The sequence below is a fragment of the Xiphias gladius genome, chromosome 24, assembly GCF_016859285.1.
Source record: "Xiphias gladius isolate SHS-SW01 ecotype Sanya breed wild chromosome 24, ASM1685928v1, whole genome shotgun sequence".
Taxonomy (NCBI): domain Eukaryota; kingdom Metazoa; phylum Chordata; class Actinopteri; order Istiophoriformes; family Xiphiidae; genus Xiphias; species Xiphias gladius.
The window spans coordinates 5790430-5815499 of NC_053423.1; the positions used below are offsets into that span (position 1 = coordinate 5790430).

The 25070-nt window shown below is 40.9% G+C and overlaps 1 pseudogene; it reads right to left on the bottom strand.

The window, feature by feature from the left end:
• Positions 1 to 167: 167 nt before the first annotated feature.
• On the bottom strand, positions 168 to 20440 carry LOC120786393 (annotated as a pseudogene).
• Positions 20441 to 25070: the final 4630 nt, after the last annotated feature.

Sequence of the window (25070 nt, forward strand, 5' to 3'; positions counted from 1 at the left end):
TTTAATAATAAAGATTTATAAATGAAAAGAAAAGGGCCTGGTCTTTGTGTGTGTCAGCCAAAAATGAAAAGAAAAAGGACTGTGTTTCTCTGGCAAAAAATTGCTGAATGATGGCCTCCCTCACAGCCCTGGCAGTAGGGTGGACTAGGACAATGGGATCCACAACATCAGGGGGTTGTTGGCTCACAGGGGGGGGCCCTCTCCTTCCTTATGATGGCAATATTGTGGAGTACTACACACTCTGTAATTATCCTGCAAGCCCGGACCGGGGCCACGCCGGCTGGTGAAGCAGGCTTTCAGGAGTCCAAATGTCATCTCTATCCTCACCCTGGTTTTGGTAAGGGCCACGTTGAATCTATTTTGTGGCCCTTCATCAGGGTCAGGATAGGGGGTAATTAAAAAGGGCTGGCAGGCATACCCCCTGTCACCAAGCAGTAATCCACTGAACAGCCCTGATGATAAAAAAGAAATAATGCCATGATCAGTATCACAAAATGCAGTTTAAAGAACATAAAAAAATAATATGCAACGTACAATGGCCGTACCCTGTTCAAATCTGTGGCACAGCGCAGACTCCCTTAAGATGCGGGAGTCATGGACTGACCCAGGCCACTTTGCCCCAATGCTGGTGACAATGCAGTGATGGTCAGCAGTTATCTGCAAAAAGCAACCGGGGCTTAACCATTCTTCCACGAGATAAAAGCATTAAAATCAATGGAGCATCAGTTTGCATTTGAAAAGACTCCATGGTGGAGAGAAAGGTAGTCCAACTGTGACACGCGCTGTGCAAAAAGGGGAAAGACCTTTAATTTCCCAGGCTACTTCATTCTCTGCAATCCCTTAGTGTCCATGCAGGCAATGTGACGGTATGACCAAACAATGAGTATCCTTATTTATCAGATAAATTGTGTACTTTATTTATTCCCAAAGGGAATAAATAAACTACACAATTCATGTGACAATGTACACAATTTATGTGACAATTTAAGTGACAGCGGCTACCGCATAGAGTCGATTTGACTAAATGACAAAAGACATGCGTAGCTTACAAAAACACACACAGAGGTGTGAGTTCTATAGTAAATGAAAATCAGTAGAATTAAAACAAAGTAGAATAAAAATTCAAACTAAAGGGCAAGATATTTCTATTAACATGCAAATTGAATTAATTGAACAGATTAAAATTAAGCAGCTTAATTGCTTCTGTGCAACTGTGCATTGGGCACTGCAAATTACCATTGCAAGATTTACCTGAACGTTGAGGCTGTGACTTCCGATTACCATAATCGGCTTCATTCTCACCCAGACATGCAGAGATGGGAATGTGGGTCAATCTATGGCACCAGTCACTTTGGGGAACCTTACAAATATACAACAGTATACGTAATGGGATCTACATTATTTATAGATCAAGTTGTCACATAGGTTAAATTCTACCTGCTATGTCATAAAACCATTCTTTTATTGACTGCTTGGACAAGTGGCCGGGGAACCCGTCAAGGTATCCAGGAGCTCTTTGAGAACACGTGCACCTTGTATATTGCCATGCTGTCTGTGTTCTTACTCAGGTTCTCTGCATCACCCACAGAATACATACAAGTACCAGAAGCAAAATAACATAAGGCAGTGCATACAGTCTGTGAGACTGTGTTGCCTGTGAGACTAGGTGCCACACTGGCAACATACGTCTCAAGAAGCTACGTTATTCCCTCCAACGAGAATCTCTATCTCTCATGTAGAAAAATCATCAGGGAAAGCCAAAGGGGTTTGCTGGTTTCTGAACACTCTTGCCCCCCTAAGAGACCATCCAGCTCCACTGGATCCTCTATGAATGGTGATGCCATTTACCAAGAGAACTGATTGTTAAGTACGCAGTGCTTTTAGGGGCGTTGATCTGTGATCTCGAACATAACCTGCTTTGGACCAGATTAGGTGTGCACCATGGCAGTTAAGCAGTAAACCACCTTCATGACCACGTTGCTGTACCAGAACAGCACACAGACAATAGACTTCGAACACAAAGCGAACTCTCTCAGGACCACACAAACAAACCACAGTTAAGTTTGCTTTAAGTTCACGTATGTCAGCAGCAGCTTAATTGCTTCCGAACAGAACTGGCTAATATTCACCTGTGAATTCCTAAAGAACATCTGTATCAGTTCCTTCATTTGCAATAAATGACTCCAGGAAACGTACCTGAATCCCAACTTTTGCTCCGTCTCTAGTTACTTAACTTTTCTTTTCTGTTACAGCTTTGGTTTCTTCCCTCTGTGTGTGAATAAACAGGTCTGACTTTAATGATCTAATTTAATTTGGTTAGAACTCTTACCATCATAGTTGGATTTTTGTGCACCCTGTGGCCAGTTCTTTCTTGCCACATTGTAAATAAACCCAAAACATGTTATATTCCACAATCTCCCTTGGTAATTGGTGAAGTTCATTTCATGCTGCGTAACAATTGGTATACAGCAAAATTACCTTAAATGCTGTAAACATGAGCATATAAAACTGTGAATATTTAAGCGGCAGGTTTGGTATTATCTATCCTGGCAGCTGAAGTGTCCTGCATTGGAATGAATGGATAAATAGATAGATAGATAGATGGCTAGAGATCTTTATTAATTTCAAAGGGCAATTGCAGTGCTGCAGTGGCTACTTCACATAAATCACAAAAACAAATGAGCCAGGTGACAAACAAAAACTAAATATACAATGACTAAAATACATTTGAGATATAAAATTTAAAAACAAAATAACTACAATAGTCTTTGTCTCCTTTCTTTGCTGACCATTGGTTGTCGACGTATGTGTATTACAATGAAAAGCATAAAAGGTCATTGAGGTTACAAAACATATTCACTGTAAATACAGTTCAAAAATAATAGTGACTTCTTTGAGCCATTGAGAATCACTGTCATTTTTAACAAAATGTAGACGTAGGAGTCATTTTTTACAAAGCAAATGCCAATTCTTTTTTATATTTTATAATCTCAACATTACGTATTTTTCCTTTCAATGGAGTGCGTGTAACACAAATGGTGGAAGATAAGATGGTTAGAGACTCACAGATTTTCTCACTCCTGTGTAAACAGGTCCAGTTTAACCTACCTATATTTTTATAACTACATCCTGACATATGGGGTTATAAAAAGGCATTCCGGGTAAACAAAGTTAATCATAAAATGATCCCAAGGGTGGTGGTTTCCTTTTTGGTGAATTTATTCTGGCATTTTTAATAATCGCTGGCCTTTTTTACCTATGACCTTGGATGCGCATTCGAAATGTATGACATTTGACAGGATATTTACCTTCCAAATGTCAACCAATCATGCAGTTTACTGGATACATGCAGACTTTAGGAGATGTTTCTCCATATTGACTCTTCACTCGACATACTGTGAGATTCTGTTGAGATGACAGAATGACACTCATTCTGTCATCTCAGCTGAGCAGCTTTTGTTGCCAGTGTCATCAGTGTCACACAAAAATTCACGACATCCACATTTTTCACAACACACGATAATCTTCACTAATGACAGTGACGATATTGTCTTCTACTGCTTTATTGACTCTATATTAAGCAGGTGGTTTTCCTTCCAGCAAAGGAAGCTTGACATCTACAAAAACAGTTGGCCCATGTGTGGCATGTATAGAGTTAAATTTCTAATTAAAGTAGTGTGAGGTGGTGCTGATAGTGTTGTCTGAGAATTACAAAGCACTGGAACTTTTAGTATTGCCATTTAAAGTGCAAATCTCTGGTTAAACCCTGGATGTGTTTTAATTAAATAGCAGTCAGGAACTCATCATGCTAATGTTTCATAGTTTTTTTTCTTTTGTAGTCAAGGTGATGACAAGCAGAAAGGAAGAAAAAAAGACATGAAAATTATTACATAGGCCGCTCCTTCCTGTTTGATTAAGAAACAATCAAGGGAACTTGCTATGTAGGTGGCCATTTAATTCAAGCATCACAGCAGCGAGTGTTTGCAGGGCTGATTTCATCATTGTGATTGAATACTTGGCTAATTTAATCTCATTTAACTGAGAGTTGCGTGTAATGCTAATCATATTCATTTAAAAGTTAAATGTTTTATCTCAATACAAATACATTTATGATGGATATACTGTAGCATTTGATGCTTTGTGTACTTTCCATTCACTCATTCAACTCGCTCACTCTTGATGACCTGAACCTATGCACCAGCTGAAAAGAAAAAGACAAGACTAGACACGCAGCATTTGTCAGTTTATTTTCAAGTTTCTCAGTTACTATTTTGCCAAGGTAAATTCAGGAGGATGTGCCCAGCTGCATGTAAGGACATATTTTATTCTGCTGTGATTAATTGCCCACAAGGCTGGATTATTAATCAGGCAATGTTGGCAACAGCCCCAGGGACCCAGACCCTTAAAGGCCCTAAAGTCTCCAGGCTCAGTTGAAGGCACTTAGTATGTGGTCATTTGATTAATTGCCAATTTATCTAATATTCACTACTAAAGCACGATATCAGCTAAAATGATAACAGCCTTGAGGCAGGTTCTGCAATTTATTAGCAATGTGGTTCATCCTATAGGGATGAAAATGTTGGTCTGTTGGTCGGTCAATCGGTTGATCCACCATCTTGGTCCATACTGAAATACCTCTACAACTAATGGATGGATTGGCACAAAATTTTTCTTTATACATGAGAAGAAGAGAATGAACCCTAATGAGCTTCATGATCCAATGACTTTTCCTCTGGCGCCACCATGAGGTTCATGTTTGTGATTTTGAGTAACACACTTCACAAATATTGAATGGTTTGTCAGGGAATTTGGTAGAGATATTCATATCTGAAAGGACGACTTGTAATAACTTTGGTGATCCACTGTTCTGTCATTTGGTGCCCTCGTCATACCAAAACTGTCATTTCTCTTATAGGACTTGGTTTATAACCAGATACCTGCAAAACTAACGACATTACCATCAGCCTCAGCTGGACTTTGTGTTTAATCCTAAATAGCAAATGTTAGCATGCTAACAAGCTAAGCTAAGATGGTGAACATGATAAACATTACCTGCTAAACATCAGCATGTTAGCCTTCTCATTGTGAGTATGCTCATGTTAGCATTTAGGTCGAAGCATCGCTGTGCCTAAATACAGCACCTAGGTACAGAAGCTAGCATGGTTGTAGTGTGAAGTTCTGTGAATGCCTAAATATAACCATAAAAACACTAACCTTACTTTAGTTGCTACATGTGAATATTGCTGTGAAAACAAATGAATGTCAGTCAACATTTTGCTGATACTGTGTTTAGCATCTACATTTTGCAATTTGGCAAACATGTTCACTCAATGTGCTGTTAAAAAAAACGTCAATGGGCTAGTATAACATTTCTCTCAAAAGGCTGCAAATCAGCATGTGTAAGAAAACACTTTCTGGGATACACGGTTGGGTGTTGTGCTTACATGGTATCAAACTACCACAAACCAAGCACACGTAGAAGAACTGCAGTATTACAGGAGTACAGGTTGGTTTCCGGTGGTTCTAGTTAATTTTGCAGGGCAAAATATAGTGTAATCTGCCACGCGCTGTCTCCAAGAGGTACTCAAAGGCAACAGGAAACATGCAAAATTAAAAAAGGAATGTTCTTAATGCGCCCAGTATCCAGCAAAATCCACATGGAAAAGAACAATAACAAAGGCATCACCGCAGCATGGAAATGAGTCAACTTTGACTGATGCCACTGCATACTGAGTCATCTGTACATTAATGGTCATACCGTATAAAGGTTATTGAGGCTGAGGAGGAAAAAGAGAGCCAAGATTTTAATAACTGTGGAGCTGCAGCAGTGCCTACTTGTGTGCATAGAGACACTTGATGCAAGGTCAGAGCCAGGAGAGCTGTGACCATTACATCAATGGCTTTACAGAAACAGAATTAATTCAGAATTTCAGGATGTCAAGGGCTACTTTTAACTTTTTCTGTTTATAAGTGCAGGCCCCATGATTCTGACGGAAGTCACATCAACACAAATCAAATATGTGTCATTCACTGTCAGTCCACACGTGGTGGCCTGAATTACAATTAAAAATGTCAGACTCTGTCTGTTTTTTTCTTTACCTGCAATCTGATTGCAGTGACAGTAAAAGCACCCGGAATTCTTTCTCCTTTAAATAATCAATCAACATTCAATGGCAAATAAAAGTGGAGAAGCATTCCTCAACAATACTGAAAACTCTGTTACTTACATTCCCTGTCAGGACATATTAATGGAGATCGAAGGGGAGACCTAAATGTTACTCTTAGGACTAAAGAACACACATGCATACACATACATTGTGCAGATGCACTCTTTGAAACATCTGAGACCAGAGAGGAGGATGAGAAGAGCAGCAGGGAAAAGGAGATTTACTCATCTAAAAAACAAACTTAAATTCAAGCCATGTTTTTTTTCTGCTGGAAATGTTAAGTGACAAGAAGACCTTTACTCCTTCATTTAGCCAAATAGTTTTGACACATTGTTCCACAGTCCGTCACAAATGATCATTTCATTTGTAATGAGGCTGGCACAAGTCATAAATCAGTATTTATGAATGTGCCTTGTAGCTGTAAGCATACAGGCCTTATGAATGTGTTAATCATCAGGTCATTAAGAGAGAAAGTTTAATTCCAGGCTCGAGGGATGTTTAAAGTGCTCCTGCCTTCCTGTCAGCTATTATTTATAACTGTACTCACCGAATTAACAGCCGCATATCATCCACATTATATATCAGATAGTGCTTTAAGGATGACTTTCCAATTTAGGACAGGATGTTCATTTTTCATTTACCTCACCCTGACATCACATGAATGTATTTGCTCCTGGAGGGTGGGATCCTCTGCCTGTGGTCATATTTTTTTTTTTTTTTTCTAAATGTAAAGCAATCAAAAGTAAAAACGAGCGGCAAGGATTTGTCGCTGTTGGCTCACAGATTCCAAACCCATATTATGCACTCCAAAAAAACCCATAGATATCTAATTAAAATCAGTTTTAAAATTGAGCTTGTTTTCTGCACAGAACGCTTGGTTATTGTGTTGATAATTTCAGCAAAGCTCAATAATAGCTAAAGGAAATATCCACTCATCTCTGTTTCAAATTATAGTCCTCATGGCAAATTCTCAAACAGTAAATTGTGAAATCCCCCAGACTGTGAAGTGTTTAATTGAATTTGAGATTGAATTTGCTCCTCCAGAGGTAAGTAACAAATCTTTTTTTCAATGAAAGCATTTGTAATGTTTAGGTGAAATTATGAAAAATGTAATAGCTGCACAGCATGTTATAGCATCCAAGACCATCTTCCCTCAGTCCTAGAGCATCTTATGTACTCTTTAGAAAACCGTCTGCACTGATGAAGGGAAATGCTTTTTTCACCCTTTAGCCATTCAGGACCACATTGGCTTTGGCAGTGTTTTAATAACCTTATATACCAGCCAAGTTCCGGCTGACAGATGATTAATGTTCCATGGACTAGCTTTGCCATAATGGGACCATCTACAAAGTGACTGTATCACTTAAGACACGTAAGGGCAAAGCCCAATAACATACGTAGTAGAATCAATGCAACGGGATTTACACCAGGAGTGTGTATGAGGATTTGCATGGCATCATCACATACTGAATGTTTGTTAATTCTCAAAGTGGGCATGTGTACAGTATGTTGAAAGCCAGCGTCACTTACTGGGCTAATTTAAAACGTCTTTTAGAGATGTTAAAACTGCACTAATAAAATATTTTTGATATTAACAATGGTTCCAATGACACTATGTGGGAAATGGGTCCACAGAGCTTCACTACCCAACTCTGCCATTTCCCTCAGCTCTACAGGTTGTTTAACCCCTTTTATCTCATTGTTTTGTTTTTTCTGCCTCAACAGAGACCACAAAGTCGCAACTAGCTGGTTGAGAAATTTGAATTTCTAGAAGCTCAAGAGCCAGATATATTTTTCTGAGGAGTTGGTTGAAACTAAACTGAGTGACAAGGAGAGTGAGACTTGGCCTAACATTCGCTTACCCAGAAAGAATAGTCACCCAACTCCACAGTCCCCCTCTGCTTTTAGCTTTGTTTCAGTTTTACTTCCCAAAAATGTACTGTTCGAATCACACTCACTGACCTCAACATCAATGTCAGCAGCAGGCAGCTGCTGTCAGTGAAAAAGCTCTGAAAAACCCATTTTTCACTACCCAACCAGCACCAAACAGCAAACAGACAGAGTTAGCAACTTGATGGTGAACATATTGGAGCGTTTATCAGCTAAACAGCCAGATATTGCCCTCAGGAGTTGATGGAAACCACAACAGAGCTTAAAGAGGAAAGTCATTATTCTTCTTATTCGTCATTATAACTTCCTACATTCTCTAGGTTACCTGAAAGATGACTCCAAATTAATGCTAATCTCTCACCTGGATTTGTAAATAGGTAAATTATTGCTAACATATTTGCCATAAAAACTTTATAATGTGAAAATATGTCGGATTTTGTGTTGTGCTCTGCTGCCCCAAAGTGGCCAAAAGAAAAAGTTAATGGTGCTTGAAATAATAACTTACTGTTTTTTTATCTGAAACAACATTTACAAGCCCCCTTGTGTCAGTTATGGTCGCAGGTAAAATACCATCATAATCCTAAATACCAAAATATTACCACTACCAAGCACACATGTTGAAGCTGCAGCCAGCACAGACAAAAAAAAAAACCACATGAATGGGGTGCTGCCGCCACGTGCTGCATTCAATGATGCGAGAGATTCCATTAAAAATGGGCTGGTGTTATGCTAGTGCATGCTTTCTGCTTTCTGCTCTCTCTGTCTTTGTTTCTCCTCTAACCTCTGCTGTTGGGTGAGTTCCTTCACCGAAAGTTGCTTTACACTATATTATAAGGTATATTTCCAGGAGAATCAGTGTGAAATGATATGAAATGACCTGTGTCCATTGTCTGACACGAAAATTGCTCAAGTAATTGGTTTTGTCCTCAAAAGTGACTTTCCTTAATTCAGCTTTATTTATTACTTGCAGCTGGTGGCTGATGCTTCTTGCCACTCCACTGTATTCTCAGGTGAGCAAATGAGTTATTAAGTCCCGTAAACATGTCCCGCCTCCACCCAGATAGGGGGATTTTAAAAATGGCAGATAACAAAGGAGATAAAAATACACAAACCTTGGGTACTGCATGCTGAAGAATGTTTGTTTCATTTATGGAAATCGGTCAAGGCATATTTGGTTCCTCTCAAATGAAAAAGCAGTGCTCTTCATTTCCTGCTGAACAAGCACTGATTATGCAATATCCTTGAATATCAGCGTATTCCATGCGGTGATTCACAGCTACTGCGTCAGTCACAGAATCTGCCGTGACAGGTAGGACGTTCGTCGCCTAGCAGTACACTGGGAAACAGCATGGCTTTGACTGCTTTGATCATGATGGCTGGGAAATAAATTATGCACATGCCACACATCAATTATTCCTCTTGTCTCTCCAACCTGTTGTGCTGTAGGATTTCCAAGCAAAAAAAAAAACTCACAGTAAACAATCTTGAGATGCAGGATTTTCACCCACCAGGACCTTGAATGTCAGCTGTAAACACAGTGGCAAGGACAGAAACCCATCTGCCAGAACCATCACAGCTCAACACTGCAACCTTCTTTCACTTGTCAGTCGAAACTAGTTTTCACTACTGACATCTGTGTGGGCTTTCCATCTTGTCCATAAATTGAATCTCAGATCCTCCTCCCTCCTGGTTTTCTCTCTGTAAAAATGAAAGGCACACGTTGAATCTGCAAACAAGACTGAACCCACAGCACCCAAGGATGAATTTCTTGTCCTGTGGTGCAGCAAATTGTATTTTTTTTTTCTCTTCCAGCTCAAGGATATATTGCTTATAATTAATAAACATGAAGCAGAGCAATTTCTTTCTGACATCTGGAGACATTTTTAAAGAGACTTTACTTGCTTCATTATGATTTCTAATTGCAGATATATGCTCTAAAAATACATACACACAGGGAAGGAGAGAAATGAATGGACCGTGAATGTCATTTATATCAGACAGTGAAAAACAATTAAGGCATGTACGGGGACTGCCCGTCTTAATAGGTACCGTGAATTCTATATGTCATTCACAGCCACAAATACTATACATCAAATTGGATATGCTGACAGTTCTCGTCCTCTGGCTCACCTGTGCCTCCAGTCATACATTTATTCCAGTGCTGACACTGAATCACTTTGGAGTTAAACCTCAAAGACAGTCGGTGATGCACCTTGGCGCTCTCCATCTGTGAAACCCATTTCAGGAGCAAATAGAAAAGCACAGCCAAAGCTACACATTGGGTCGGAATGGATGAAGTTTCACATTGATAATCGAGTGTTTTGATAGCTAATGAGATTTCACGAGGTTGGTGGTGGTGATGGTGACCACAGTAGCCAAATGTCAACTCTGGGTGTTGAATTAGTGCATTGACAAAGTGGAAGTGGGGACAGGGACAGCTGTGGTGCCTGAGGACGGAACTAAGACTGATGGGGAGCGCCGAGGCAGCAAGAAAGAGAGAAAGAGAGGGGGGAAAAATGGACGTCCCTCTTCATGGCTGTGTAAACCAGGGCGATGCAAATGAGTTTATTCCTCCTGGGAATGTAATTCATACAATCAGTTGACTGGTGAAGCGATGAAGCTGCTATTTATAATAAGTGAGAATGACATTACAGTGTTGGATTGAGTTCTCTCTGCGAGCTCTGCTTTCACTGAGGGGCGGCCTGTGGCCCTGGGCTGGAGTTTCTATTGTCATATTTTCAAAACATCACTTTTGTTTGCATGTTTGTAAATAGAAAACTGCATAAAAACTGACTTCTGTTTAGCCTTGAATGAACAATGCATGTCCCGAGCTTTCATTGTGACTCATTGTGAAGTCTTTCATGCAAAACAAAAGAGCTCAGAGAAGCAATACAACCCACTTTCACATCTCTTTGAGACTGTCATCATAAACCCAAGACTATTTTCTTGCTTCCAGCCATGCAGTGATAGTACTTCAAGGTCCGCCAAGGTTGTAAGCAAAAGATGTAGTCGAAGTCGGGAGCTTCTCCTGCACTTCTTTGTTGCTCTTGACAGTGTGCATAACCTTGTAGTCTCCTTTAATTTCCCCATTACAAATGGGCAGATCAGCGCTGTATGCAGAAACCATGAAGCACTGGATGTGTCACAAACTGCACACTTTGAGAAAAGGTCACTGGAGCAGTCTGTGATGTGCAGAGATCTGGATCTTTATTATAAGTGACAGTGACATCAAGCTAAGTAATGAAATGGATGAAAGAGGTTGGGGGGGAGGTAGTGACTACTGTTTATTTCATGGTTGTGTGAAATGACTGTTTTGTGTAAGTCGTGTAAGGATTTTGTAACAAGCCCTGTAGCGTAGTTTTCCCTGCCAGCGATGTTGCTGCGGCATCCTCTCTGCGCATCACACCGAGGATCAATTTTAATGTACAGTAAGAAGAGACTTTAGAGTATAATTATTCTCGCAGGCTTCAAACAGAAAGAAACAATCACAGGAAAAATCTAGGTCGCACATGACAATCTTGCAAATGCAGATCATTAATTCATTATTGTGATGTAGAGGTTGCTTTTTGCATTTGTGTCTAAATACATAATTAATCAGTGGCACTAGAGCACTGGAGAAAATTTCGACTAATGAGAAAGAAAGAATGCATAAACAGTATTGAAACCAAATAGTGCAAAAGTGAAGAAAAGGAGAAAGGTTAACATCACGCCTGCAGAGTGTGTACATTTATATTTGAGGGCCTCTGGTAGCCACGATTTGTTTGCGAGCCAAGATCGTGCTCCATGTTCTTCCCTCCAGTAAAACTGGAAGTCAAGTAGCTTGACAAAATTCTACAGTTCGAGGGGACTGCTTTTCACACTGGTGGAACCTGAAGCTGAAATATGCAGGTATCCAAAAATCCAACACAAAGTAATGAAAAAGAAGAAGAAATCACATTCTTTCTCCCAGCAAGAGTGGCACTAAAATAAATATCTCATAGAGAGGAAAAAGATTAATTGATTTTTGCTGCAATATGCTAAAGCAGATCAATGTAATACTGAGAAAAATCAATGGCTTTGGATTGCATTCTCTCACAATATACGCTTTATTGATCTGCTGCCTCATGTATAAGATACAAAAATTAGAATCTCTGGTTAGATCGGAAGGTAATAATGTCTGGCAGCGTTTGTGTTATGTCAAAGGGATCAAATAGGCACATTAAATCATGAAGTTTTCCCCGCTTGTGGCGTATAATAGAGGATGGATAAGCCCTTGTCTTTCGTCGTCTTGGTTCTAATTTCACATATTCCCTCATTCCCTAGAGACCGACAGGCAGGGATGAAATCCCGCTGTGGGAATGCTCCTATAAACCCTTGGTGAGATCCTGTGCCTCTCCTTCATCCAATCTACTTCCCCTCAACTACAGATGTGGGGAATTAAGAGATAAACAGAGTAGAAATAATCCAATTACCTCTAATGGGCATGCCCACGATGGAAGCATCTGAGGAGGAAGTGTCTTCAATCCTCCCAAAGCCTGCTATAATTACTGTAGCTGTGTAGCAGTGTTTACAAAAAGACACTTCCAAGGTGAGTCACAAAGTAAAGCCTGCAAATTTTTATGGAGCAAAAATCAGCTCTTAAGTAGCAGCTCAGCTTTGAAATTGAACCATTGGACTGGCTTTTTTAATTACTTTTATTATTATTATCTCCCCAGCATCTTTCTGTTGACTGTTGTGGCATTTTTGCGCTGCATCTCCCAGAGATCACTTGTCAATCAAACACTGTGGCCAGAGCCATGACGATTATCTACCCAATTCGTCTTCTGTACATTCCAAACTGCAATATAAATAAGAATCAGTTTTGCACTGAAATATTAACCTAGACTGCTAGATGAAAAGTTGAGGGATCCCCAAAGTTATTACAACTCATCCTGAGGGAGAGAGCCCTCTACTTTAAATCATGTTACCAAACCCCAAGATGTCTAATGAAAACTCATCTCTAATATAGAATATTTCGGAAGTGGTCTTCCCACATACTGAGGGAACCTGTGCATTTCCCCCCACTGGTTTTTCACATCTTGTTAGGTGGGAGGTGATCACGTTGACACACTGGTCCAAACACATTATGACCAGCAGCCATCAGGTGGCCCAATCCCCTCTGTAATGCTATTAGGATAGCATGAGACACCCGGGGTGATGCACACATAATTAGCTTCCATGCAAATCTGAGCCAGCGGGATCGGAAGCAGAGACCGGGCAGGCCCTCTTTATCTACTACCACAATGGCTTCATATTTTAAGACATTTCACAAGGACGTCTCAGTCTGTTTCGTGCCGAAAAACCTTTTCAGATGGCAATCATACAGTAGAAATCTTTGAATGCTTCAACAAGAAGTTTTTATCTCTAAATAAAACACAACAAAATCCATAATTTCAGCTGCTTTCAAATGTTTGACTGGAGGATTTTAATCCTGGAAAAGCACAATAATTGCTTTTGCAAACAAAATGATTGCCATTGTCCACAAAAGCTTGCAGTAATCCTGCTAATAAAAGCTTTGTTCAAAGACTTTTTCTTATTATGTATATGTTTAGGGGGATGAAAAAAGGATCAAGTGAAATAGTCTATTGACCATTTTTGCTGCAGTGTTTGTCCTACAGAGTTCAACATGAGAAATAATGACTACTGGATAAGATAGAAAACTGCTCAGACAAGAGCATTGTGCTACCAGAGACATGCTCACAAAACATACTCATAACAGCTTCATGTTTCATTATGTGCTGAAAGACCGGGCTCCTGATCAGAAATTTAATTTTTACATTTTCATCAAACATTTATGAAGCACTGACACGTCCTTCACATCTAAGATTGATGGACATTGCTTTATATTAACCAGTTCTCCCCGGTGGCATTACAAGGGTTAGTCAATGCAAATGCGTTTGAAAGCATTTGGAGCATGGTGAGACAGAAGGGTGATGTTGGTCAATTCCACAAAACCACAAAATACATTCAATATCTAATCAATATTTGTTATTAACAATGGATCGGATGACTGTGTGCAACGTGATAGGGATTGCTTGTAGTGACAAAAGGTGACAGAAGGTTTTAAAGGTTTTAAAGCTCTGAACCTGTTTTGGTTCAGTCTCATCACTCCAATCAACCTTGTTTCCAGTCGCAGCAGACTCTAACAAACTCCCTGTACCCTACCACCAAACGGTGGATAAGCAAAGTGATCAACTAGCAAGTACACACAGTGGAGCAACTTTAGAAGCTTTTTTTTTTTTTTTTTACAAACAAATCTCTAACACCGACTCTTCAAAGTGACCTGACTACCCTTGAACAATCGTCACCAACTGTGTCAGTAGCTCTTATCAGTGGAGCTCCTGACTGCTGACAACACTGCTTTGATGTTACTTTGTTGATCAAAGCTTATTTAGTCCAAAAAAGCATCGAATTAATCATACTGTGATAACTGTTGCAAGGGACTGACTGCTGAGCTATTTGTATAGGCTAGTATGTACTGAACTAAATTTTAGAGCTTTAAGAAGCCACAAACTGAACATACTACTGAACCTGCTATTCAACTGTACAGCGCAGTGATTCATAACGTTATGGGAGGACAGTGGGAGACTGTCCTCCCATAAAAAAAACGGCAAAGTAGGTTGTTGGTGCAAGCAGCTTATAACAACCCATAGTTACGTTCTATTGTTAAGCAACATCCAGTGGCCGTGTGTGACAGAAATAGTCTTGACAGCAAATGCCCGAAAAATTAAGTGTTTACGTTCAAGTGACAAAGCCCTCTCGTTGCCGTAGCAATTTTGACAGGAGCAAAGGAGGAAGTCAGGTGACATTATATTTATATAGCGGCAAAGTCCACATAGGGAGGAGGTCGGGGTGAATGGGTGGGTCATCGTCGTCAGGCTCATTCATGACATGAAAAATTCAAGATATATGTCAATCTCTGGTTCTCATAAAAAAAAACCAACATGTAAATTTACTTTTCATTTTTTAAAGCCCTCTCGACTTTTGTTGTGAATTGAGAGTTGTGACTACTCAGTGATGGGGCTGCGAAGATAAAAAGCTCAGCCCGGAAAACCCTGGTGTTTCACGATGAAATAAAAAGATCTGAAGTGCACCAAGAGGACTGAAAGCTTTTCTCTATACAGACTTGTCATGTACTGTGGAAGAATTGTTAAATTAAATACTGAAAAGACAACCCCCCCCCCTTCCAAAAAAAAAAAAATTCGGTGTTGGGAATAATTATAGCTTGCCCTCTCTGTGTGTCTCCAAAAAGAAAAGGCACTTCAAATTAAAAAGGACAGACACAAACATGGCAGCTGGGACAAAAAAGGTGGCTCCAGTTTGCAAAATGTCAAACGAAATGCCAGAAAGAGTTCTTTAATTCATATGTAGGCTATGCAACCTTTGCCTTCACACTCCGTGTAAGCCAGACGCTGCAAAATACTGTAACCTACAGCATATTATTGGAGCTGCTGTGACAGAGATGACATATAATTAATTCAAAGGAGCTATGTAAAAGTCAGAAAAGTGCGATCTCCTTTGAATGTTAATAGTGTAGATACACACGTAGCTTTTAAGACCCGTCCTCAGGTCTCAGCGTGAGACACACTCGCTCCCGGTGCAGGCCTCCCAAGTGTACATGTCAAACACACTTTGAAGTTCTTAGAAATCTGGCAAAAGAGCCTGTTAGTAGCTCGGAAACACCGCTGCACTCTGGCTAAGAAGTTGAGAGTATGAAAGGATAACCGGCTGGGGAAAAAAAGAAAGAAAGAAAGTCAAGACAAAAAAGAGAATGAGGAGGAAGAGGAGGGCATCTGGTCCCAGAATCCCCACAAAGTTGTTTTGATCATCAGGTATATGTGTTGTGTGTGTGTGTGTGTGTGTGTGTGTGTGTGTGTGTGTGTGTGTGTGTGTGTGTGTGTGTGTGTGTGTGTGTGTGTGTGTGTGTGTGGCAGTTCTGTCACTGTGAGCTTTCAATGCATACTACAATTTGTCTACTGTCAGGACAGTTGAGTAAACTCCCAGGAGACCACTGTGATAATAAGATGATGCTTGTCTAGTCTGTCATAAATGGCAAACAACATGACAAGCTGTGTATAACACACAGATGCTTGTTTTCTAAATCTTCGCTTTGAACATACGCCTTTGTATGTGAATTCCGTTATCGTGTTTTTCATGTCTGGGGTAACACATTTTTACAGTGATTCGGATGGGGGATGGATTTCCCTCAACTGAACCCCACCCATCCCAGATTTAACATTTTATACATTGGTTTAACTGCTCAGTGACATTTTCTGTAATTTTTTACCTCCCTGCATTATTTTCCAAATGTTGTTTCAGGCTAAATCCTTCCAAACCATTTTCATTTTCCCTAGTTTTTTTGCCTAAAAAGCTAGTAAATCTTTAACTTTTATTGAATATATAGTATTGGTATTGTTAGTACAAAAATCATAGTGATGTCATTTTTGACAAGAGTGGAGCAGTTATCTAAGTTAAGATGCAACCACAATCATCTAAACAACAAAACTCTATAAAAACTCGGTTTTTGACACCAGTCCATGCAGACTTAACATTGAGATTGAACCTTCATTCTTGATCTAGGAAACAGCTTGTATTTTTTTTTTTTTTTTTTTTGCCAGTTACTGGTTCCAAGGTCAAGAATGAATTTTAATCTCCAAAAACGTCTAGTTTCTAAAAAAGTAACATTGTGTGTCTTGACAAACAGCAGCTCGACTATTTAAAACATGAATTGTTGCAGTGAGTCATGTGGTCTCCACAGCCCTGGTTATCACTCTTACATCCCAAGGATGCCTGGATTGCCTCCTCCTATTTATTTGATACAGTGTGATGGCTAAACAGCCAGCCAGGTAGTGACAAAATGAAAACTGGAGTGTCTTCCATTTTTACCCACGCTAGTGGCATGGCTCAAGGGAGGGGAATGTCTGTCAGTCCACCACTTTGGTCCAGACGGAAATATCTCAACAACTATTTGATGGAGTGTCAAATTTCATACATTCATGGTCCCCAGAGGATTAATTCTAATGACTCCATAATTAACAACACTGCATGATCAATTTGGACTAAGAGAGGCTGAGACATGGCAAGTGTCACACCATACCAGTAACCCATCTGATGCCCCTGCTGTGATCCAGTGTACTGAGGCACTTTCACAGATCGAAAACAGAGGACTTCATGAATAAAAACTGCTCAAAAGCAAAGGTACCTCTGAATCAGTTTTCACAAGATGACACAAGGAAACAACTGCTGTTATAGACGGAATCTACGGGCTGTATCTTCGTTGTCACCCTCACTGCTCTTAATGCTTTTGATTATGATTTGTCCAACAACAAGACAGATTCCGACACCCTACTCAGAGACCCTGCCTCTCATCTCTCCTCAGAAGCCACGGGGCTCTTCAACTATTACTGACTGCACTCACTTACTACTTTTGATTATATCCCCAGTACTCAGTGTCCTCCTCTTGAGCCTGCCCAATCAATCTGCATGTCTTCCATGTAGACACACACACACACACACACACACACACACACACACACACACACACACACACACACACACACATACACACTGCCCCTACAAGCATAATATAATTGGACAAAGATTTGAAATAACGGCATCTCCCAGTGGAGAGATAGTTTTTCTCCTGGCAGCAGTGAATTGATAATCTACTCTGTAAAATACTCCTGGGGTCCTTGCTCTCATGTGGAGCTGCTGCTGAATTGGTAGAGGCAACATTTAGGGCTGCAAAACTCAATTCTCCATACTTCACATTGTCTAATCCTAATTGCCCATAGCTGCACGGCTAAAAAACAGCACCATGCCAATAAAGCAATTAATTAAATGACACAAACTTTAATTTATTTGTTACAGCCTCCACAAATCTTGAGTAGTTGGCCGCTGTAAGGCTGACTCAAAATGTTTTGCTTGATAATCTGATAGTTTTTCTCCCCAGATCACTAATGTCATGTCGCACTGTCATGATAACAAAGCTTACTTGCCTCCACAGTAATCTTTGGAAAAGGTTGCCATGTGTACTCTTCTCCTTGGAGACCATTTTATCCTCCCGGCTCTGAAACTGGTCATTTTGTTTTGTACTGGAAAAGAAATCTGAGCATAAATTACTGAGAGGAAACAATATACTGTATATGAATTCAGTACCCAACAGTTGAATGTACACTGTTGTAGAAATGAAGGAAAAAATAATGAGTGGGAGGAGGTGAAAGACCCATTCCATGGACAAGAGCCACAAAACCTTCCTGGTTCATTTTTCCACAGGTGTAATTAGGGGGGCATCTGGAAAACATGGCAATGAGAGCAACACTTTACACAGTGAATAACGAAGGGCACGACAGCCCCTCATGATGAAGGGTGCGTTGAAGAAGAGTGATAGTGAGGAAGCTTCCCCACCAGAGAGTTGCCCAACAAACTGGTAATCCTTTTGCATTGTGAGATGAGATACTGTAGTTAGCCAAGTGACCTTGGCTCTTTGTGAGAAGGATATTGCCAGAGGGCTGTACGCCTCATGCTGGGAGATATTGCTATTTGGCAAACAGATACTGCAGCTAAAGCCCAGCATGAATTTCTGTGTGTACTCTTTGTGTAAAAAAAAACAAAAAAAACCCCACATTGTATACAGCACATCTTATATATATGTGTATATATATATATATCTGCCCTGTTTCTTCATGTTATTCCAGTGGAAATTATCCATCTGTTATCATTCCCTCGTAGTTATACAGACCAGATTTTCTCCACTCTGAGGATGTTCAAAACCCATTTGAGGCAAAATTAGAGCTCCAGATTTTGAAATTAATTAACTTTGGCTTCATCAACCTGCCACACACCATACCAACCTCAGACATGGAAAAATAGCTAGAATTATAAAAATAATAGTATTCCTTGTACCTTTTTTCTGCAGGTGCTCTTATTAAAATATTCAGCTTTCCTTAGGATTCGTCACACAAGGCTTCAGTACACTGAGTTTTTGTAATACCAATTTGTGTAGATTTGATATATTCTTGTGTCTTGGGACACTTTGGTCCACATAAGTGACTTGAGACAAGAGTAAAAAATATTGCCCTGGCTTCTAATCTATGATGTGTAATGGAAAAATAAAAATGAAAAAATGCTGACTGCAAGCTGCACTGTTTCTGTGGCAAACACACTCCCTAATTCAAAACTGATAGACACAATAAAAAATAAGACTCATTTGAGGAAACAAATTCTGACAAAGTTTGAGACCACAAAATCTATCTTCCATTCACTGTTAATTGAACATCTCCAGGCTAGCATTTGGAGAGATCTGTTAATGTTCTAAGTATTGATTGGCCTGTACCAGGCCTTCAGAGTAACATTGGCAGCGCTGCAGACGTGCACAAATCAATTGCTTGCCCCTTTTTTGTTGTAATTACAAGCTGACATTATCCCCCTACATTCAAATTTCATGACTTGGGGACAAAAAGCATGCCACTGAAAAATAAATCAGCCGAGGCTGTCAATCGAAGAATGAGCCAGTTAAGCTGAATTCTAAAAACACAAAGTTGTTAACTGACAGTTAACTAAATACCTCCCCTGAAAAGTGATACTCATAGCTCAGCAACTGTAGAAAGGCCCGTATACATCTGGATTTCTCCACATGCTGAGTGTGCATGGTCTGTAGTAAGAGTAACACTCACCATTTAAAGAGTTTAAAGAGGTGTCTTCTTTTTTTTCTCCAAAACAAAAAAAACAAAAAAGTGTAAGAAATTGACTACACATTGTGGTTATCTGCGCTGGCATAAGCTGCAACCTTTAGCATGCCCAGCTAAATAACTCATAGAGTCGTAACTAGACATTACTTCCAAGGCGTAGGAACACATCGTTAACTAAATACATTCATTTGCTGGGTTACGGGTTACATTCACTAAAAAGCCCCATTCATGATTGGAACATCCACTGGGTAGTATATCCCCACTGTGTGGAAGCTTCTGCGTGCTATCGGAGTTTAGGCTGACGTAAGCAGATCTGCCCTCTTCTTTTGGATTAGGTAAAGTTTACACTCCGGCATCATGTAACATCAAAGGGAAAACAGACTGTCTGTGTGAACATATGGTAAGCTACACAATTAAACAGCGTTAATGGTATATAGGAATAAAATAAGATAAAAGTCTGATCTTACATTTTTCCTTTCTTCGATGACTAATTAGTTCTGCAGTGCAATACAAGACCAATGCCCTTCTACGTTGATGATCAACTGATAAGGATGCTAACTGTTTTCCTTGGACATACAGATGTAGAAATTGACGAAAAGATGTAAAATTTTAAGCACAATACTTTGAGCCAATGGCTGCATTAGCCGCAAACACCATGGCAGCAAATACCACCATATCCACCACACTCACTGGTTGCCTAAAGCAAGAATAGACAAGGTTTTATAGTGTCTCACTCGAAATCCAGCTCTATTTCCATTGCCCTGCTCCCAGTTTAACCATGTTGTATGCACCTCCCCGCACAGTCTCACACACTCTAATCCCTCCAGCACCCCCCGCACACACACACACTGCCAGCAGCCATCATTCCACCTTGTATGTTCAGCTGGCCTGTCAAGTGCCCATCCAGCCAAGTGCCTATCCAGCTGTTGAGCCTGCGACAGCATGCAGAACCCTCAACCAGAAAGGAAATGTTTTAGAAAATGGTGAACTTATCTGCATGCAAACAGTGACTTTCAGGGGCCTCTGCAGTCCAGGGCCCCAGGGCATACTGCAGAAATGCAGGCACAGGCATCTCATTGTAATACAAAGTTACACTGATGTAAGATAAGCTACAGTCTTGCCCTTGGTTAAACAAACCATGCACTTCCTTTCAACTTAATGTATTGCTACTTTCATCGAAGCACAGTATACTTTTATGGTAATTGATTCAAATTACGAACGACGATTAATCCAGTTTGTCCCCGAGTGCATTTGTTTATCAAGGAACTAAATGTCTCTTTAAAAAACCGGCGAGTCAACTTCAGTCACAAGCTTTGTGAGGACGCGGGAAAAATGTATCTCTTGACATTCACACTTGACAACTTGACAACTCACTGTGTAGGACACGAAAAGTATTTCAAACTACTTCAGGTAGCAACAGGCCTTGAAATACCATATAGTGTAATATAAACGGTGCAGAAAGAATGAGTGACATTTGAAATCAATCACTTGACGATGATTTACTGAGAATGTTGCCAGTTTTTTGGGGAGGAAAACAAACACACGTTGTGTATAAAGAACTAAATGCTTTTTAGTGGCCTCAGGGGGCAAAGGTAAGCAGTCACCTAGCCAAGGGCATAAATCTGGCCAACAAGTCTCTGCAGGCCCGAGGCTATTATGGCTGAGTGAACTCTAGCTTGTGTGAGTCCACCCTGCTTAAGCTCGCTGCAGTTAATCTACCAGTCACCTCTATTATCCTATTAATCTGCCGCACTTATAGCTGTAGTGATCCTGTAAGCAAATTTAGAGGGGAAGTCTACAAGTACAGACATCTGATGGCTCATTGTCTCAATTCTACAAAGTGCAGGGGTGTTCTAGGAATAATATGGGGGCACGTAGAACATGAGCTTTTATCAGCCAAAGCTTGGAATAAAAGTGTAATTTTCCTCAGTTTGGGTTTAATAATGTAAGACCGTTGTAATTACAGTAAAAGAAACGGATGTTAAAGATTAAGGAGGCCCGTAAACAGACATACATTCTTTATCACTGTATATAGGAACTTATTGTTCATTCCTGCTGCAATGAGCTGGAGGCTTACAGCACGCCAAAAAAAAAAAAAAAAAAAAAATCCTGATGTGTGTGTGTGTGTGTGTGTGTGTGTGTGTGTGACTGAGTGAGTGAAGATGCTGAGGGGCGTAGCAGCGTTGTGCCCCTGATGGTCAGCGCTCAGGAATTAAAATGCGTGCCTCTCATTGCCTGGGAGCGAGTGGCGGTGTACGTGAGGAAGCGGCTGCCACCCTCCTCCTTCGCAGGAAAAAAAAAAAAAAAAAAAAAGAAAGAACCCCCCCCCCAAAAAAAAAAAAAAAACCGCGTGGATGTGCTGGTTCCAGGAGGCGAGTGAACCTCCTCCCCGTGTTTTCACGCTCACACAGGCAGCGGTGTTTGGAGCTTGTCTTCCCCTCAAATTGGACCCTCCGAGCGGTGACGGGGCTGATTTGCTCGCTTCCCGCTCTCCGTGGAGCTGCCGCTGCCGCTGCCGCGCGGAAATACCGGGACTTCGCCCGCTGCCCGGGCTGGACTTGAAGTGAGTACCGAAACCCAAAGCGTGCTCCTAACCCCACCGGCCGCGCTAGTATCACCTTATACTCTAATTCTAGCTTTTAATCTCAGTGCCTTAAACAGAGGCTTAAAGTCGCACAGTGCCGCTGACCAGGTGTTGCACTGTAACTTTCTTCTGCAGAAATCCACACACAATTATTAATACTTTGTTGTTGAGGTTTTGATGTGTTGCTGCAGGTTTATTGGTGCTTAAAATCAACTTCAGAATTCACCCTCATGCCATTCAAAAGGTCTCAACGAGCGCATGTTTGTGCCTATTTCTCTTCATTTTTTCAATGTTTCGAGCCGGCCACCAGCCTGTACTGTAGTGCCCTGCTGAGAGAAAGCAACTTCTTTCCATTTTGGAAGAGTGGCTTCGATTTCTTGGCTTTCGATTGTTTGGTAGGGGGCTGCTGGCTGACTCCCGCACTGCTCGGCTCTCAGACTTCGACACGGCTATATAGCATCCACCGTGTTCAGCTGTGGAACAAGCCTGGGCAACTGTTGAATACACAGCAGATGTGCGGAAGGGAGAGGTATCTGTACTATACACATTACAGTAAGTGGCCGGTGTCCTGGAAGCAGCCTCCTTAAGTAAAACAACAAATTCCTCTGACAGAAATTCTTTTAATCACTATGTGTTTCATTGTCGGCTTAATATCCCAGTGTGAGTAAACACCGGGTTTATGGGTTATGAGTTTTGTAATGATCCCCTCTATCGCGTATTTTGATGGGATGTCACCTCATTTCCTAATGAAGGTGTCTGCAGCACGCCGGTCAATTTCCCACTGAAACCTCTCCTCGCCATTATAAATAATAAGCAAGTAGAATACATTAGCTGAGCCAGTTCCTCATCACGTCTCAAATCAGATTGGTTGGCGTGACCTTGGGGGACCGCGCTGCAGTATTTAGAGAGGAGGTAGGCAGAGATGGAGATGGGGTGCTTTGGTGGCATCCATTATCAAAGAACCCAATTACATCTGGAAATTGTGGTTGCCATAAGCAATTGCCATTTGTTACAATATATTGCATGGAGGAGCTATTTTGAGAGAAATACACTATGTACCATCCTGAGAATGTGCAGGCTTTTCTCTTCTGTGTATACTTTCTAATTTACAAGATCTTTGTGATTCCTCTGAACAGAAGTCCTTCGTGGGCTCCCTTTAACAGTGGAGCATGGAAGCAGCAATGAGTCACTGTGAAACATGGCAACTCTCACCAGCTGCCAGCCAGATGAAGCCACGCTGCAAGGAAAATTCTGATGAAACTGCAGTCGCAGTTGTGCTGTTGCCTCCACTTCAAAGCGAGCCACGCTGAAAAGGAACGTATAGCGTTCCACAAGGGCGGCTAACATCTCATTCAAAGTTTGTGCAAGTTTCTCTAACGATCCAGCTTCCAGTTTTAAGACCTTTCCCGCGAGGTATTTCCTCTGGTCTTTAGCTCTCCGTGGCGTGAAGGCTGAGTTAAGTCAGTGCAGGCTTTACTGTAATCAGTTATTCAGCTCTGGCGTTCAGACTCCAGACAGAGGAATCCCCGTGGCTCACCACAGACCCAATCAGACCCTTTAAGTACACGGCTTTAAAACAGGGTCTGCGACCAAGACTGCAGTGGCAATGGCAGAAATGTTTCCAGTCCCTTGGGTGGTGGTCTGCATGTGTCTGCGGCATGTACAAGTTTATTTCACTTATAGTTAGAGTCTTTTATTCGGGCCTCTCGGGTCGATCACACACTGTCTTCTTCCTTCACAGTATTCCCCTTGGACTTCTCCCCGGCTTTTTGATTTGCCCTCTGTTTCCACTTAACAGTCCTGGCTGTTTTCCAAGAAACACCTCAGCACCATTTTTTTTTTTTTTTTCCTTTTCCCCCAAGCCCGAGCAGACTTAAATTCCCTTCAAGCTTTCTCTATTATACTCTGGGCACATGCAGAGAATACATGGCATTTACTGTATGTGAGCTTTTACAAAAACAACATCATACTGTATTTTGGCTGTATTTTCCCAACTTGGGAGGTTATCGCAGATGACTACAAAATGACAACTGAAACACGACTTCCTCCGCAACAAAGAAAGCTGCCCTGTGATTGCTGTCGTGATCTTTCCCCAGTGCTATTAGCGACGTCGAGGCTATACATCACTCACGCAATTAGGCTTGTCAAATTACTGCGTGGCTTTTATCTGCAAATGCATGTTTGATAATGCTTATTGGCAGGTGGCTTTGGAGGGGCAGAGGAAGGAAATCCACAGCTGGTGCATTTCAAGAGGGATGGGTGCATTATGTAAAACCATACTGTACTGTGCGGCAGATGTTTCCTCATAGCTACAGAGCCATACATATAAATATCACAGTGTCCTTAGGAGTTTTCTGTTTTTTTCCCATTTTGACGGACACAGGCGGTATCCTTGACTTTCATCATTTTGTTACCCAAACAAAATCCGAACAAATTTTTCCCACCACTGTCCTAATCGTTTTCCGGCTCAGTCAGTTAGGTTGAGAGCTTGCATCACTCCTTCAGTGCCATCGTCGATGTAAAGCATCTTCTGTAGCTTTTATCCTCCTTATAGTCACGTTGACAGGCTTGCAGGCATCTATGACCTTGTCAGGAAAGCTGCCTTCATTCTTGACTCAAATAGACTCACCTATACAATATGTATGCTATACATACACTCTCATTCTACCGGGCTTTGTGGAGGATTGCTGTTACTTCCTGCATGTTTTTTTTTTTTTTTGA